This window comes from Pinus tabuliformis, chromosome X, assembly GCF_031772625.1.
Source record: "Pinus tabuliformis cultivar Carrire ecotype Pingquan chromosome X, CPIR1, whole genome shotgun sequence".
Classification (NCBI taxonomy): domain Eukaryota; kingdom Viridiplantae; phylum Streptophyta; class Pinopsida; order Pinales; family Pinaceae; genus Pinus; species Pinus tabuliformis.
This window is the reverse complement of record NC_142308.1, coordinates 648,112,653-648,132,298: the sequence shown is the minus strand read 5'-3', so window position 1 is coordinate 648,132,298 and position 19,646 is coordinate 648,112,653. Positions and strand designations below refer to the sequence as shown.

The window sequence follows — 19,646 nt, the reverse complement described above, 5'->3', positions numbered from 1 at the left end:
CAGACTCTGCCTGAAGAAATAAAATGTAAACACTTTTTGAATAATAGATCTGATGATCAACAACTTCGATACCATGTAGAAATTTTGAATAATATGACACTTATTCAAAGAGATTATCCCGATTATACACTATTGTGGAATACATCCATAATACATAACCTCCTCTATGTTGATCATCAATTTAGCAGCATTAAAATCAATGAAACCTCAATCGCATGCACACATTAACATAGTATGTAACCCGGGGAAAGCATACAGCTGAAAACCCCACACTATCTGTATATTATAATGATTGAGAACATGTAACAATACATAGTACAATACTCCTCACAAGTACTCAGTACTATCTCCACCTATTACACACAAAACTAGCTCAGATCCGAACAAGTCACAGGTTCAAATTTCCTTCGCTGCTTTGCCTGCCTCCACTGCACAATCCAAAGTGAAAATCACGTGAGCACAAGCTACAATTGCCTTAGTATTGGCCCACACTGCTCAGTCCTCATTGGCATAACTCAATCCCATTGATTGTGCAAGATCTCATGCACAACTATAGTCACAACTGATAGCAATCTCAACCTCTAACACTTGTCTCCACTGAACTGTACATGCACTGAGTTAACTGATGTATTCTTCAGTTGCTTTATGAGTTAATAATTAGTGAATTAATTAATATTTAATTCACACAACTCATCACTAGTGTATTCTTTAGTTAGACTAAAATACAACTAGTTCAACCAAGTCAAACTGAACACAACTACATCAACTCCACAGTCAACTCCACCAAACTCAACCACATGAGTTCTAACTGAAGTCCTGCATGCAATAGCTCAACTGACCCACAAAGAAAGCGTATTTCCTTCTGAAAGCTGCATGTGCCACATATGTAGCTCAAACTGAAGTGCTCTGAGAGGATAAGATAATGTTTATAGTCCAAATATTATTATGAGACAATAATATTCGACTGTTCTATTTTTAGCCTGGCAGTCTAAAAATAGAAACCTGCCTATATGTCTAAAAATATAAGTCCATGTATTTTTATCGACATGACCAATCATCCACAAATAGCATCCTGCAACTCATAGACCATGATCCATATGTCTAAAAATAGACATAGTCTAAAAATAGACTTTGCGCCAAAAATAGCCTGTGGGCCCACTTAGTGAAGGCGACTTCTTTCCACTAAGCTCCATCATCTTGTTGCATTCTCAACACATCATTAATAAAATTATGTCATGATAAGAAAATGTATCTTATGGAGGCAAACAATATATCAGAAATGTCCAAGCCAGGTGATGTTGTTCTGGGGATGTTGGCACTAAACAGGAGCTTTACAAATCAGCCTTTGGTGAGATCAACGATGAAACTAATGGAGAGTTTCTCATGGTTGTTTCAAGTGCTAAATAAAGAATGAAGAGAGAGATCGATCTAGTATATCTCCTGCCATTGATCTAATTGCAAAGTCAAAAGAGAAATGATTTTCAAAAACAACAAAGAATGTAGTTGAGGGTTTGGAGGCGGATGTGCCTTTGGGATCCAGATGTCATGTTAACTCAAGTACTATCATGGATAACTTTCCATTTTTTTTTTTAAAAGGATGATAAAAGGGACTATGTAGGTAATTCCAAGCAAGATTATGTGGTCCTAGGCTGTGTTGTTGCAGACAGTTTTAAGGATGACCAATGTTCCAATGATGCTGAAAATGAGAAAAAGGGCTCAATGCATCAGTGAATCAACTTTTGACCTATGAATGACCTGCAAGTACTTGCCAGGTCCAATTTTGACATGCAAATACTCACAGGTAAAATGCACCTTGGCAAGTTTGACTCACTGCCACTTTGTAACAGCACAAGCAGGCCAATGAATCAGGCCCACAAGTCCAAGTCAAACCCATTGGCTCTAGTAACCATGTCTACAAAGTACATAGGCATGGTCAAGTGATGTTAGCACTCACAAAGAGCAGGATGTCAACACAAGGACTTGCATCCTGATGCTTGCTTCTTGATTGTGAGAGCTAATAAATTTCACCAAAATGTACCAACTAAAACACACTTTCTCAATAAATTTTAAAAATAATATCAATTAATAGCTAATATTAACATCAATGTTGATTAGTGGTTACAGAAAGGAAGCCTAAGCCCAACCTAATGGATAACCTACTTGCACAGACCATGAAACTGACAAAGCACATTATGGGCTTCACAGAATTCATTCTAGCACCACTTAAAGAATGTAAATAGAATTTTGCCACTTAAACGAGACAGTTAAAATACAAACTGTAATGAAGAACTGATCTAATTTTTGGAAAATAGATTACTACAACAAACTGCTGATACATCTGAATACGACATGATTGGAGAGGCTTAACGTATTTTTCATATAATATATTATTGATTAAATCCTTCTTCACCATAACCCATCCTTATTTTTGCATGCCCTGCACTCATCAAAAACATCTCCTTTGGAAGGTAGTGAAGTGCCAGCTCCATATTTCATGTTATGGCACTAGCAAGCAGGGGCTTTGTCTTTTCTTTAAAGGATGGTACTTGCCAGTAAGACTTTTATATTGAATTCCTTATGGTGTTTTTAATGATTATATGTTCCAAGTTTATGGCATACATAGAGTAACCTAGAAGTTGCTTGGATGGAAAACAAAGAACAAACCCTCAATAAAAGAATTTATGTCTTCAGCAGCATAATACAATTAATTCTCCCACGCACAGATATATCTGTTACATCTATATTTCAAAATAAAATGTCTTTCACTGTTACCCTCACTTATTATTGAATTATTAACATGAATGTGCTACAGTTAAGTTAGTACAATGATCTTGACTTAATTGCAAGTGGCAGAGCAACTTAACCAATCTGTGAATGTTAAATTTCATTCCTCGTATTTCCCATTAAAGAAAAGGACAGATCTCACAGTTAATTTCTGGTGGTCAGCATACACTAAGCACATGTCTAGGATGAGAATGTGACTCATGCCTAAATGTTGCCTAACAATTCATCAAATAATGTAGAGAATATCTTTGTAAAAATGGATGATTTCTAATTTATGAATAGCTCTAAATGTAAATATTTATGCTTTAATTGAAAATCCACCAACTTTATACTTTAGCAGGAAGTTGGCTCTAGGAATGGCAACAATCTATAACACAATTATCTCTGTTCAGCTCCAAAACCACAAATAGAACTTCTGTAAGAGATCAATAACAATTCTGGCCACTCTTCAGTCAACCTTCAAAACAACTGAAGACTAAATACCACAATTCTAGCAGGTTGAGAGATCAACAATAGAACCATAGCCATTGAGATTCATGGACACAATCAATGATAAGATAACCCCATTTTTTTTTTTTTTTTTTAAGATGACATCAACAATCCCTACCAAAATGATCTTATAGACCTCAAACATTCTGCACAATAATGCAAGTAGATTGTCTAAAATAATACTTCAACAAACAATAGATACAAATAGTCCTATTAAACCAATGGCTCTACATTCAAGATAACTAACCTCCATATGCCCTATAGAATATGGGTGACTCCTATATAAGTTAGCCAAAGAGCCATTGTTCAAATGATTTCTTTTGAATATTGATTTTTGCACGTGAGAACCATGAGGACTTTTCTAAGTTAAGATGAGAAGTTATAACTGTCCAAGTCTAGAATGTGTTCTCTTGTCTATCTAGGGTTCATTAATTTAGAACTCATCATTACCTTAAGGACAATCACAGTACATCTTGGACCTTGGTTAAACCCCCGATAAGATTTTTTTTTTGACACATGGTAGTTCAAAATCTATTCAAAGCCTTTTTGTTTTAAAGGTAGACTACCTCCAAATGCCTTATAAAACTGGAATCCAGTAGTCAAAGTTACATGTTCCAATGGTTAAATTCCTTAAAATTAACTTTCACATAATAGTACTATAAAACAAGGCTTCTCTAAGTTAACATGTCCATTTTCTAAATGTAGAAACCCGTGACTAATTTCTCTATCCATTTTATGTGTGAAGATTTACAAATTACAACTCAAACTTATTCAATACAAAACAATCTATGCTTTAACTAAAGAATTTGGAAAGTCAAATAGAAATGACTACCACCAATGGGGCATTGGTTCACTGGTTAGATCAGCAGAGTATGCAACCATTCCCCATGGCTCCGTTCTAATTGTAGTCTGCCTCCCCTGTATAGCATGTCTCAAAAATAGACAAGGCCAAGTGCAAATACACAATGATTTTGGAAAAATAGCTACCCCTCAGAGCTAGCACCTAAGTCAAAGAAAAATTGTGCTATGTGGTGCAACCTTCAACCTCTAGGTGTATTTCTTCAAGAAACTTCCAAAGTAAATAAATAAATAATAGAGATGGCTCTTATTTTCATAACATAGTTCTTTAGGAACAAAATAGTTCACTTAGAGTTGCTCATGGATTTACTTCATTACCATATGGTGAGGAGGGTAGTTCATAAATTCAATACCCAAAATATGATCGCATATACTTTCAAAAGAGTATACAAGTTCCAAGATAGAGATTCCTACATGTAGAGATGATAGTTATCTCAAACATAAGATCACTGGGAGAAAGTTTTCAAAAATAAAAGAAATGGTACTAACAATCATATAGTGCATCCAAACTGTATATAGGCAGCAACAACCACAACTGCTAGTTGTCAACAAGAATAGCTGAAGAAATTCCAAGGCATGCAAACTAATTGAAAACCATATATGTTTCTAGGCAATTTCCAATGAAACATTTTCAGGTTTGTAAAATTAATATGCTCAATAACCATCATATTTGTTTTTTTTTTTTTGAGCTATTAAAGCCTAGTGCTCAATCATAACTTCGTGCTTGTTATGCACCCATGTTCTCACTGTAATTTGAGAGGCCCACACCAACCATTTAGAAATTTCCAATCATAATGGTCCAGGTAACTTGGGGGACTCTTGAACACAATGCAAATCCTAATAACATAAACAAGACCTATCCAACACGTCTGTCTCAGTAATTTTGTGGATCTCAATCTATTTCTATCCTCCCAATTGGTAGTCCAATGAAGGTTTCCAAGAGCATGTCTTGCGCCAGAGATCTTTATTTTCCACACACTTATGATTTGGAGAGGAGACAGTCACATGGCGACTCTCTTCATCAAAGGGAGTGTATTTCGGGTTATTTGATTTCAAGGCAGGTATTCAAAAATAGTAGAAATAAAGATTTGACTGTGAATGGTGTTGGATCAACTTATATGGTGCATAAGTCAGCATCTGAGATAAAGGTAGACTAGTAGTATACATTCAGGAACAATTATTGAGGAGCTATGTTATTCCTCAAAAACAATGAGCTGCAACTGTCTCTGCAAGACTCTGATTCACTTGTGCAATTATCACAAGATGACATTGACAGTTTGGAATTCAAAGAAGCCAAGAAAAACAAACAACAAAGTTCTAAAGGTAGAAGGGCAGTTAAAGTGACTATTGTTTCCCTTCAGGTGCATCTTCAGGAAATTCTGAATTGAGTCAAACTTGATAGACATTGAAGCATAGAAGTTCCAAGGTGCAAGAGTTGTCATCATGGAGTACAACTCTTAATTGAGGGGTATCAGTACATGTAGTAGATGTGAATAATCATTCAAACAGATTGCTTTTATCACTGGGATATCAAGTGCAGGAAAGAATTATATACAATGGTGCCAAATATTCAGAGGAAAAGTTGCAAAAGATTAAGCTGATGATACAAAGCAACCTGTACCTATACCTTAGTATCATGTCTGGGACTCGTAAGTGTTTTGAGGAGGAGAGTTTGACAGGAAGAGATCACACTGCATAGGATCGACCTACCTCATCAGGGTAGAGTAAGAACCCACCCTTATTTAAAACGATCTTTTAGACTAGAGAAGCCAGCTAGCAGCCTTTGTAGTTGATGTAAATATTAATTCTTTGAAGTCACAAGAAACTTCAAATTTGGCCAAATTGCTGCTGTTATAATTATTGGATTGTTTATATGAAGTTCTCACTGATCAGAATTGTCCATAATATCTACATTTTCAATAGACTTTTCAGACAAGGTAAAGTATAAAACTAAAGTGTTGTTCTGCATTGGACTTTAAAGTGCGGATTTTTACTTTATAAGATGCATTGAGTACAAGTCCTGATACTCATGCAGGTTAATGTTATGTGAAAAATTGATTGGATCATTTTATGTCTGAGGATGGGTGGAAGGGCAGATTCAACAACCATCAAACCTATCAATAAAGCAGATGTGCACAGAATATGTTCTGGACAAGTTATTCTAGACCTTTCAAGTGCTGTTAAGGAACTTGTAGAAAATAGCTTGGACGCAGGAGCAAGCAACATTGAGGTTAAACTAAAAGAGTATGGAGGAGAATCCTTTGAGGTTGGAGATAATGGTTGTGGTATTTCACTTGACAATTATCAGAGTGTGACTCTCAAGTATCATACTTCCAAGATTTCAGCTTTTTCTGACCTGCAATCGTTGACTTCCTTTGGATTCCTAGGAGAGGCACTAAGTTCACTTTGTGCTTTGGGAGATGTGACAATTTGTTGTGGCCAGCAACAACCCCCCTTCTTATTTAGTGTTATTCCTAATACTCAATAAGTGGGGACCCTTAGTCAAAAAATTTAAAAAATCAATTAGTGCTTGTATTTCCTTTTTAATAAAACTTACCATCATAAACTTAGGAAAATCTCCTTGAAAAATTTAAAAAATCTAAGTTTTATGATAAAGTAAAATGATTCCTTAGGAAATATCGCATCGCAAAAGGATCATGGATACCTCCTTGCAAGCTGAATTCCAAGATTGCGACATCGCGATGCGGGACTACAAACATATATCACATCGCATGCATCAAACACCGCTTATGTTGAAAAGCTTTAAACTGCCAATATGCGATGGCGCATATTGCAAATCGCATTTTGCAGAAAACAGATTAACGAAAATTGTCATATGCCACGCTCCTGCAATATTGCGATATTGTGATATTGCGATTTTGCGATAATGCGATAATGCGATATTGCGATATTCCGATTTTGCGATAGAGCGACAATGCGATAATGTGATAATGCGATATTGTGATATTGTGAATTTGCGATATAGCGAGCAAGCGATGTCGTGATTCTGCGATGTTGCGATCTGCGATATTGCGAAGCAAATCTCCAAATTGCTTCATCGCAGATCTTTCAGGCTCGTTGTTCAAAAAGTATTTTCCATAAATCGAGACCTACTTATGCACTTTAATTCTAATTAATGAGTTAGTTGTTGATCATTAATGAAATAGGGTTTCGTGCTTATCGAAAGAGCCATTTCACATAAGGTGGTATATTTTACATGTCTTCGGCATTTAAAGCTTTCCCGTCACCTTTCCTTATCATTATTCTCACTTCACTTGTAAATTGCAGGAACGGAGAACAAAGAACGATACAAAGCAGTACGCAGGATATTATGGGAAAGAAAGGTAAAGCCCAGAGTTCTGAAGAGAAAGAAATGGCGCCCTTGTATACAGAAACTGCCTGTAACAGAGACGCTGGTATTTCTACTTAGGAAGGCATGTATAGTCTACTTGAGGAATAAAATCCTAGAGTGATGGAAGTTATGGCTACTACAGGCTCACATGGTTCTTCCAAGGCATCCATTACAGAGCTAGCTTGTTCGTTCTTACACAGGATAGCGGCGAGGCCCAAAATTCTCCCATACACAGACATGGTTAAATGGATACTGGACAGTGTTGATATCAGAAATAGACAGTTTAAGACTCAGGGTCAAGGACTCATTGGCTCATTCGCTTCACAAGATTTGAGGCTCATGTATCATTTACCAGAGCCACATGCGACTTATAACAAGCAGTTCATAGAGAATTTTGCAAAAGAAAATCAAGACCTGGCAGAATGCACCAAAGACTGGTCAAGAAGGGACGAACTGCTAAAAAAGGATAAACATGGTATGTATAGTACTGGTTCTCTCACCTCCCTGTATTGCTTTGCTGCTGCCATGCTATGTAGACTTTTTGGAATGCCAGACATTAACAAATTTTCATCTGAATGGATACCATTATTGGATGCCGCCACGAATGCTACTATCATGGATTGGGCTAAAATATTGTCTGATAACTTAGTCACGGCCATTGTAAATTACCGGTCTAAAAGAACCGTTTCTCAGAGAATTTATCCCCCTTTCTACTTATCTGCATATGTGATGGATGCGATCTGTTATGTTTCCAAGTTTCCTTTGATGGGTTGGAAATGGATGACTCAAGACCCCTTACCCATTCATATTTATCATAAAGAATTGTGGGATTCTAAGTTCACTCCGTATTTCTACAAGATTTGTCATGGAATCATGTTGCCCCTGTACAAAATGTTGTATGATAAAGATGCTCCAAGATGTTCTCCTGAAGCAGAGGTAGACATACTCCCTGTCGCGAGATGGTTCGGAGAAGAACTGTTTACATATGTCAGGGTATTCGGAAGTGCCGCTTCCCCTCACATCTTACCTTTGTATGTCCCTGATAAACTCATGGCACGAGAAATTGCTTATCAAACCTGCGGAGAAGGAGGTTTGACTAAAGATTTGAAGGACAAAAAGAAGGCTATTTGGCCACAATTTCCTGTAGCCTGTGGGGCCTTTTCACTATTTGATGTAGGCCATGCATTCACAGAAGTAAACAACATAACATGTCTACAATTGTTCAAATTTCCGGGAAGACCGTTCGACCCTCATGATATTGCTAAGAATTTCACTACTGCACTCAAAATAAAGGTGTTTTCTGGAGAAGATGATCTTTTTGATGACATATTCCAACAGAAAAGCACACTTGAAGAAATTCTGCATTCGGCTCAAATGCGATTCTCTCCAGCAGAATTTCAGCAGTTCAAGATATACAGGGAAAGGAGGTTAGCTAGTATTCCTTTGGAAAAACTACGCTTAGAACCCATAAGGGAACCAACTCCAAGTATTAGTCTTAGTGGAAGTTCAGGCACAGATAGATCTAAATCTAAGTCCGGGAAAGAAACATCTGAACATTCCAAGAGATCAGAGAGTGACCATGGGAAAAGCGAGGGGTCAGTAAAGGATACTGCCCAATCAAAAGGGCTCCCACAGCAACAGGCTTTTACCTCCCCACAAATAGATCCTCCCCCTCTCATCGTTCAGCCACTAGTCAGAACCGAGCTAGATAAAGAATGGGAGACCTTCAATGATTTGATCAATCTTGAAGGACAAAGCACAAAGACACCTGTGAGCAATGTACAGACAACAAAAGATATAGTCACAGGAACAATTAGCAATGTCTCAGATATGGAACATATTCCTGTTACCCCATCCTCTGAACTTATGCTCAAAATAGAGGAGATTCCTCCTCTTGATATATTTTATAGTCCACAACACAAGGCAGTAGTGAGAAGACAAAGGAAGAAAAGGAAATTGGAAAACGTGCTCTCTCATGATGCAGAGAAATTAGACATCCTATGGCAAGATCCTACTACTGATCCCACTGAGAATCTCACCAAATTATCTCAGATCGCAGGAGCATATGCCTCGACGACTATTGATAAAGCATCTGAGGTACAACAACTGCTAAAAGAAAAGGAAGACCAGATACAAGTTTTGCAACAACAGCTACAACAAGCCAACGCCAACAACGAAGCACAGAAACAACTTGAAAGGCTACAACAGGACTTCCAACGAATGCAGATAGGTTACCAGAACAGTTTGCCTGAGAGAGAAAAACAGTTATAGGATATGCAGGAGATGCACAAGGATGATCCTAAACTTACAGAATTCATCACAGAATCCATTTCCTTGAACGAACAACTACTACAGCAACAGGAAGCATTGAGCCAAAGAATATCACAGTGGAACTCGTATTGTGAAACAAGTGATAAAATCACTAATCAAGTCGTGGATTTACGACATGATTATGATTTAATTGATAAACGAATTACTGAATATTTAGCTTGGCAAGAAAAAGAGGAGGGAAAAAGAGCAGGCGCACCAATAATCAATGACAATCACAAAGAAATGCTCTTTAACAAATGGGATGCACAAATCAGGAAAGCAGAGCAAGCAGCAGAAGAAGCATCCACGACAGCAAACAACATTATTGACTGTATAAATGAAAATTTGCATAGAGCAAATCTAATCTTAGAAACCACTCCAGGGTATTTACCTAAAGTACAACAACTACAAATAGACTGGAGATAGAAGGCTCAAGAAAAGGCAGAATCAATCCAAAGGTTAACCAAGCTGAATTGGGATTATTACTGGGCATACTTGGTAAAACCACACAGCCAGTGCATGACTCTCAAGTGTATCATCAATTCTACCGAGAAGATGGTGCCAACTCTTGCCGATTCTGTTTTCACAACACAGCTAAAATCGGAAGTTGGCCAGCCGACTCTTCTCAAACAGATGCTGAACGCGTGCGATTTCCAGGAGAAAATACAGATAATTAGTTAGTAGTTTTAATTTTAGATCCAGTTTTAGTTTTAATTTTGTTTTATTTTTGCCTGAAATGAGGACGGTCATTTAAACCGCATCCTACATTTTTGTAATAAGTTATTTTTATATTTAGTTAGTAGTATTTGAACCCTTCTCATGCATTTAGAGAAGGGTCCTGAAATTTATCAAAAACTCATCCCCAGAACATGCACTTTTGTACCCTCTGAGGAGGTTTTGGTGAATGAATGGAACAGGATTTATTGATATCTGCATTTAATATCTGCTACTGATGTTGCACTTCTGTACTCTTAGTGGATGTTGGATCAAGAAGAGATAAATCATTATCGCTTGAAGCTCATGAGTAGAACTAGTTATAAATGGTACTTCTATCTCTTAACTATTTCGGCCTTTGTGTTAAAAGTGATATTCATGTTCAGTTGTTTATATATTGATGCGTGAATGCTTGAGTTATCATTTGGCACTTTTGTATGGTGATAGCTATTTATTTGTGCTTAATGTATGAGTAGCTTATTATGCGATATGTTTTTCACAACTGTTTCGTCTAACTTTTTATACAAAGTGGTTCATCTTTATTGAATTCTTTTCTCATAACAGTTGAATGATCTTTATTACCAATTGTTATATGAAATCATTTTAGATCGCATAATAGAAACATTACACCCCGGGTTAGTGTAGACTTAGATATTTCTGCTTATTAGAATACAATTTGCATATTATTAGATTAGAGTTAGAATTAGAGCATCTCACTTAGGAACTTTTAGAAAGGAAATATCAATTCTTCACACACACACACACACATAAATTGGGAAACTGGTCCCATATCCCTAGTCGGACCCACTATAGCAAACGGAAAAGGAGCTGTTAACCAAGGTCCGGACCGGGTGGGTATCCCCCTTGTTGTAGACCCGATTTTCGGGGCTTCAACACAATTGTAACTAGAACAAGGCATGAAACTGTTGGTACACAATTGACATTTGACCATTCAGGTCTGATTTCTTCCCAGAAAGGTATGGCACATCAGATTGGTACTACTGTTACAGTGACAAAATTGTTTTCATCTTTGCCTATAAGGTATAAGGAGTTCAGTCGAAATATTCGTCGAGAATATGGCCGACTTCTGTCCCTATTGCATGCTTATGCTCTTATTGCCAAAGGTGTCTGATTTGTCTGCACTAATGTGACAAGCAAAAATGCCAAGAATGTGGTTTTAAGAACACAGGGAAGTGGTTCCATTAAGGATAATATAGTAACAGTTTTTGGTACCAAGACACTTGCATGTTTAGACCCTTTAGACATATGTGTCTCAGATGGATGCCGTCTTGAAGGATTTATGTCTAAGCCCGGATCTGGAAGTGGAAGGGCTTCAGGAGATCGACAGTTTGTCTATGTGAATGGCCGCCCTGTGGACATGCCAAAAGTGACGAAACTTTTGAATGAGCTATACAAATCTTATAACTCTCGGCAATATCCTATGGTCATCTTAAATTTCATCCTTCCCACTACAACATATGATGTGAATGTAACTCCAGACAAAAGAAAGATATTTCTTCATGATGAAGGTCTTCTTATGTCTACTCTAAGAGAGTCCTTAGAAAAATATTATTCTCCTAATAAATATACTTATGCTATTAATAACTTTGAAAGTGACTCGTAGTTGAGGCACACATGCAGCCCATTGTTATCATCACAGAATGCAGAAACAAAGGAACCTTCTTTTGTGGAGGATTGTGAGATGATTGAAAATGTAAATGATAAAGGTAAATCTGAATTTGGAGAAAATAGGCCAAATGTTTACAATGAAGAGCTGCTTCAAGAGTCCTCCGTAAAGAAGCAATGATGTGGGAAAGGTAGAACCAATAGCTCCAACAACAAAATTCTTGACATCGTCAGATATTCTTCTCAGTTTTGATGGAATTGATATTTCTAATGATGGAATTGTTCCTTTCAGGCGTGGTGAGCGCATAGGTTTTAGCTACCTTGTTTCAAAGAAGTACACAGGAGAGCATGCCAGAGTCAAAATTCTACGTGATTCTGAGTATCATGAATTTGATATCGAGCTTTCTACTCACAAACGCCTAGTTCCTGCACATATAAAGGGGAAGCCTCCATCTTATTACATCATAGCTAGATTTGTATTTTCAGCTCTGTCTGTGCCATACCTTCGTTTTGAATATGGAAAGGATTATGACTACGACGCTCCAGTAAAACTGTTGGACAAGCTACTGCATTCTATGGCACGAACAGAAGATGAATGGTTGGTGGTGATTTCTCGGTCCTGGTTGCAGATATAAATATTGGTTGTGAGGATATTGTAAATACACAGGTCCTGGCTTCCAATGGAGTGCATGTAAAAATCTCAGGCATCTTGCAGACATGGTGGAAAACTGTGAGGATGACTTTCTGAGATATGACCTAGAGTATCAACAGATTGTTGTTTTGGCAACAAAAAAAAATCGAAGGAAGCAACTCCTGATATTCTTGCAACACATTGCATACCTTCAGCTATATCTGATGATTTGAAAACATGAATCAGTTTTCCAGAGGTGACATTCCTTACATTCTGATCTGATTATTCAGATGAATATTGTTTACTACTTCGACGACATGATAGGAAAGATGCTAGGTTGGGGATATCAAGAGGGTACTACTCGCTTTGGTTTTGGCTATGAACTTCGATAAAGTAACCGGCTTCAAGGTCCATATTTTGAACCTAAGCTCTGATACCACGTGTAAGGTCCCCTCCTAGGGTCCTCTACTAGATCTATATTCTCTAATTTTACATGAAATAAAAGGGCAATAATTTATTTCTGACAAGACATTTAAACGATGATAATTTACCATTTAAAATCTAATTCCTACAATTTAAATAGTGAACATTTCATTTCAATCACTTACATGAGAATCTATGCATAGAGGAATACCTGTATCGAAAGCCTGGTGGAGATACCCTTGAGCTGTTGCTCCTGCTGGAACGCTCCTCTTGACTACCAACTGGATTTACCCCCCAGCCAACTAGGAAGTAATTCCTAGCCCAGGAAACCTCCACAGGTTCCCTAGCCCTCAAAGCCCAAGTCCAACCAGATGTAGTGTGTCCAAGATGAATAATACTCCCCTCTTCTCTCTCAAACAATTCCTCCAAAACCACAGCCAAACCAAACCAAAAGTAAGACCAAGCATCCCCCCCTTCCTTCCCTTATCCTTCCCCTTTTATGCTCCCCCTCCTCCTCTCCACCTCAACCACCTCTCATTAATGTCATAACTACTCCCTCATCCTTACATTTGACTTCTCTTCTCCAAGATTAAATTTGGGAAGACAAGTTGGGAATTGAATAATAACAATAATAAATTTTATATCAGTAAATAAAATTTACAGTTTCCCAAATGAAGGTATTCACCAATATTTCTTGATAATTATAAGTCAGTATTTTCAGGTAATTTAAACATTAATAAAATTTGCATGATACGATTAAGTGGGGCATTACAACTAGGGAAACTAAATGGTAAAAGGAATATTAGAAAGAAATTAGAGTTAGTATATCCAAGAATATATAAATGTAAACTAGAGATGGAATAATAGAAAATGATTGGAATGGTGTTTGGAATAGAAGGAAGAGCACCATCTCTGAACTAGTAAGGTAGGTAATGTATGCAAAAAAACATTGAAGGTTGCATTGAAGGGAGGCAGGTGAAGAGTGCCACCTAGTGCAAAGTTGTTTGAAGTTGGCATCAAAAACATTTTTTCTCACATGTTGGACCATTTTTTGGCGGAGTTATGATGCAATGGAAAGGACATTCCATATGACTTTGATGGTCATTAAACTAAATTGATGGAACAAGCAAACTAGATGTCCCATTCGGGATCATAGAATCCACATTGAAATGCTTTATGGAATAAAAAGTTTTTATAAAGTGCATAAAGACAAGAGTTTTTAAAGTGATTCACATAACACGAATATTTTTTAAAAGGGGTGCATGAGACATTAAATAAAGCTCTTTAAAAGGTTGAAGGTATATCACACCAAAATTTAAGAGAGGTGTGAAACAAGGCATATTACATCAAATTTTGAGAGAGGTGTGACACAGGGTGTATCATACTAAAGTGTATCACATGAAACCAAACTTTGATGTGATGCAATAAAAAATTGTGTTGCATAAGTAGAAAGTTTGAGGAAATGTGACATATCTCTTTAAAATAAAATTTAACATGGTGTGATATAAAAAAAGGGATTTGTAGGGATAGAAAGATTCAAGAAATGTGATATGTCGCATAGAAAAAAAACTTTGTGTGACATGATAAATCAAAAGGGAAGAAAAAATTGAAGGATTAGAAGGGAAGTGAAAATTTTCCCTTTATCATGATGAAGAAAAGTTTGAGAAATTGGGATGTGTCACATGAAAAGAAAATTTGACACCATGCAATATGTCAAAATGAAGAAATGTTTGGAGCAATGTGATACGCTGTGGCCAAAAGGTGTTGAGGTATGATACATGTTGTGTAGGGATTTTAAGTATGATATCATGCACTATGTCATAGACAAAATAGCCTTGAGTGTGATATGGCTAATCTTGCAAAGATTGTAGGATCTTATTTAAAGCTAAGACATGAAAACACTACATCATAACATAAAACATAGAAAAAGGCACATAATTTTCTTTCAACTCATGTTCACGAAACATTGATAAAATATGCTAGGTAGTTTGCACTATTGTTGAGCTTTTCTAGGACATAAATTTCCAGATGATCCAGAGTGTCATTATCACACCGCCATTATACTCTTGTCAAAACTATTTTTCATTCATTTCCTCTCTAGTTTTAATTTTCCATTTTTTGCTCACATTTCTCAATCATGGGTTCAGATGAATGGAAACAACCGGCTCTATCTCACATCCTCTCTTTTCAAAAAAGAAACCAATTTTAGAAATCAAAGAAGGGAGATGATTTATAGCTAGCAACTTCAAGGAATCGATGGTGGAGGATGCATAGATGGTCATCTAACACATATCAATGGTTATGAAAATATTCAAAGGTCCATTCAAGACACCCACTTCTATAGGAGTAACCTAAGAAAACACAAATAGAAGACACATTATAGCTAACGATATCAAAGCATTGATGGTGGATGATGTGTACATAGATGTATAACACAATGGTTATGTAACTATTCACATGCGCAATGCCTTACAATGTAATTAGCTTATATACCTAAGGCTTTGCTTTACTTGTGATGACAATGTTATTAAATATTTTATAATAACATTGTTGGAAAAGTAAAAATTAGTATTGGTGAGATAGAGAAATTTACAATTTCATATAAATTAAATAATATTGTTCATTCATACATTTTTGTACTTTAAAATAATAAATTAAAAGAAATCATATCAAATTCACTAAATAGACTAAATGATTAGTCACTCTTTAAAATCTCTATTATTATTAAGATATCTAATTTATAATTAACATTATTATTATCTTATTTACAATTAACATTAATATTATCTTATTTGCAAATTACATTGTCCATGACTTCATGTCTATCATAAATTTCTTTATAACTTTGAATATTATAAATATTTCTCTATAACAGTATAACAACTAAGCTCATCTGGAAAACTTCATTCTTCTCCCATTTTCTTAACTATTCCCATTTCATTAAACAAACGTTTCTCAATTATTATTATTTTTCATATCTTTTTTGAAATGTGTTTTCACTTTGTTGTTTTTATTTTTACATATTGTAATTCTCAAATTCTCATAAACCATATTTATTAATAAATCTCATAAACCAACTTTATCTTTATTAATAGATATATCTCGATTAAATTTAACTGTTAATATATCATATTGTTTCTAAGTTGGAAATATTTTTATTGTACACTTAATTAAAAAGGTGGGGCATAAATGAAGGATATATATTAATATAGTTTTATAAAGGTGTTCATTTTACTTATAATTCTAAAGTAAACTAATATAACCATATTAAAAATATTAATGTGGTTGATATAGCTAAAGGCTTTATAAATATAATAAAAAAATTATTACAACATGAAGAATGCTTTACTAATATACACATTTACATGATTAACCATCTAAAAAAGGTTATGGATCAACTTTAACTTGAGAGAAAAAAGGAATTACACATTTTATTGTAAAATGAACCATTTTGCTAAATAAAATTTGCTTATATATTAATTTCTCCATCTAATTAGAAAATGAACTTATTAGAATTGAAATAATCTCAAATCCCTAATAAATTGGTGGACGGGGAGCCATATGACATGAATCTAATTTAATTTAAGAAAAAATAAAATTACACATCTTATTGTAAAATGGATCATTTTGCTAAATAAAATTTGCTTCTATATTAATTTCCCTGTCTAATTAGAATATGAACTTATTAAAATTGGAATAATCTCAAATCCCTAAGAATTTGGTGAGCAGTGAATCTAATTTTTAAATTTATTAAAAGTCAATGTAATCTAATAAATTCTTAACACACTATAGTTATTATAATCATTAAGAGTAAATATACTCTAAGCATATTCCCTTGACAATCAATCTAAACCGTCAATTAAAAAACTCAACAAATCCTTATTTACCTGAGTAAAAAACCATTAATTAATTTTCGTGTGAGATTTAGTTTAGATTTTTACCAAATCTGCCCATCATTTTATTTTTATTACTATTTTCATTTGGTTTTTTCGGTACATACGTTAAAGTTGCGTCCAGAACTTAATTGGAATCTTCTGCGATTGACGTAATGTTAGTCGGAATGAACAAAACAGAGGGAGAAACGAGACTCTTGAGTTTCGGAAATGATAAAATATGTGCCGGAAAAATCATAATCATTCGAACTTTATTGAAATTTTGTTAGCTGCGTAAACAGAGAAAAGGGGCCTACTGGGAAAAAAAACAGTGGAGACCGAAATATCTTCCGGACGTTCATTGAAATTTAATCCGGCAGAATAGTGATGGATTGGAAAGAAATTGAGAAATTGAGAACAGAAATTGGAAAAGAAAAAGAAAAAATGGAAAGAGGTTTATTAGGAAAAAGAAAACAGTGGTGACCTAAAAATTTTCAGGATGTTTATTGAAATTTAATCCTGCAGAGCGTGATGGATTTGATTTTTGGTAAAAGAAAATAAGAAATGGAAAACAGAAATTGGAAAAAGAAAAGAAAAACTGTCGCCAGTGATAGATTTGATTTGATTTTTGGAAAAAAAAGAAAAAAAAAAGGTGGATTTATTGATTGATTTGAGGTTGGGAAAAAGAAAATGGGAAAATGGGAAATAGAAATCCATTAAAAAAAGAAAAGAAGAAGAAACAGCATTTGACTCTGACTCCACACACAATTCCAGGAAATTAAATTATGTGGGAAAAGAGAGAGTAGGGCACCAAAAATAATAGAGATTCAATCCTGCAGGGTGAGCAATGGGCCCAATTGGAATATTGTGCCATTCATATAAAATTCAAGTTTACAGACGTGGAAAAGAAAGGAAAAATGGTCTCATTGCCTTTTGACAAAAGGAAAGGAAAAGAGTTAATGGTTAATTGAGTGTGGAAATTGAAATTTTGTCCTTTTCATATACGAACTTGGAAAATGCAAAAGGAGAAAGGAGTTGTTTTTCGTGCCATTTTTTTTGGAAGTTTTACAGTGAGTTTTTCTTGTCTAATTTAGCCGCTTGATGCCAACATCACTACCATAAAAATGGCAATATCAATACCCATGAACCTTGTAATAGGCATATGATCTATAACCTCTAATTTTGACTCGATGGTTTACATATATTTAACACCCTACATAATGATGATGGGAGGTGGAGATTCTTTTTAGAAGAGTCATATTAAAAGATGGATTCATAGTTTGCTCCTTTCACTAACAAGGATGTTATGTGAATTTATTTTTATTCTTTGTTTTTAGTTTTTAAATGGTTTTAACATTTATATTTTAATATAGGTTGTATATAAATAATTAATTGTAATTTTTTTTATTCATTATTTTTCAACATGTATTTGAAAATTGTATGTTGGTTGGTTTCAAGGCTTCAATATTTGATTGTCTTATAAATAGGTCTTTATTTTTTGAATGACTATAAAGGTTTTTTTGGTTATAGCTTACACACCATAACCATTGAGTTAATAATGATAACAATAAGTGAGATTTTGAGAGTAAACTTTTTTATTTCAAGCTTGCTTCTACTTTCGAAGTATGAGAAGGTGGTTTGGTTTGCAGTGCTTTGTTTCTAGGCCATATATCTTCACCTAGTCTACATATTGCGAGGAGAAACCATAATAGGTTTGCTTGGCATTAATTCAACTTAGCCTCCTCATTAATACATACCAACACTTCTTTGCTTATTGATCAAATGAATTAATGGATGGGTTAGTATTCCATTTAATACCAAACATTAACCTATATGTTCTCCTTAATGGAAGGTTACACGCTGGATATATGAGAATCCTTGCTTTCCACAAATTATTAAAGCATTATAGCAAATAAAGAGATTGCAAGTATTATGGAGGATTAATCGAAAAATAACTTCTTGTCCAACCAAAAACCTATAATGAAAAGAAGTATTCAAAATCCAATCTGGTAAAATGCTCATCTCATTGCCTCAGAGAGGCTCAACACACGCTCATAAGGTGAAAGAGATTTTTTTTATTGCTGCCATAATCTTGGGATCTTCAGAATGTTGTGAATGTGCTAGTGATCAAGTTAGTGTTGTATGGAACTATTATATACCCTTCACCATTGCATAAGAGTTCTTATTTGCAATTATGAAAATAATCCTTTAAATTTGAAACCTACATAATAATTATAGTCATTAGATAACACAACAATAAGAGGCAATTTGTTCATTCGAGAACACAAAGAGGAAGAATGAAGGATTATATGATATCATCGATTCCTTAGGAAGACAAACTTGTTGATATTTCAAGCCATGTGAGGTCAAGTGTTAAGGAAAATCTTGTCAAAACCTAAACCATCCCATACTCAAGAAGGCTCATCCAACACCCAACAATTTTCTTTCCCTAAAACAATAACATATATTTCACGCGATAAAAATAGTTGGAAGACTCTGTCAATAGATAATACAATGTAATCCAAATGACTCTGAAACCGAACTATGTAAATTTGTAACTCTCTCGAGAACTTGAAAGTAATGGAAA

The 19,646-nt window shown here is 35.1% G+C and overlaps 2 pseudogenes; both read left to right on the top strand.

Annotated features, from left to right (window-relative positions):
- The first annotated feature begins 6,174 nt into the window (after positions 1-6,174).
- Positions 6,175-12,229, top strand: LOC149141661 (DNA mismatch repair protein PMS1-like; annotated as a pseudogene).
- Positions 12,226-13,005, top strand: LOC149141660 (protease Do-like 9 pseudogene; annotated as a pseudogene).
- The last annotated feature ends 6,641 nt before the right edge of the window (positions 13,006-19,646 follow it).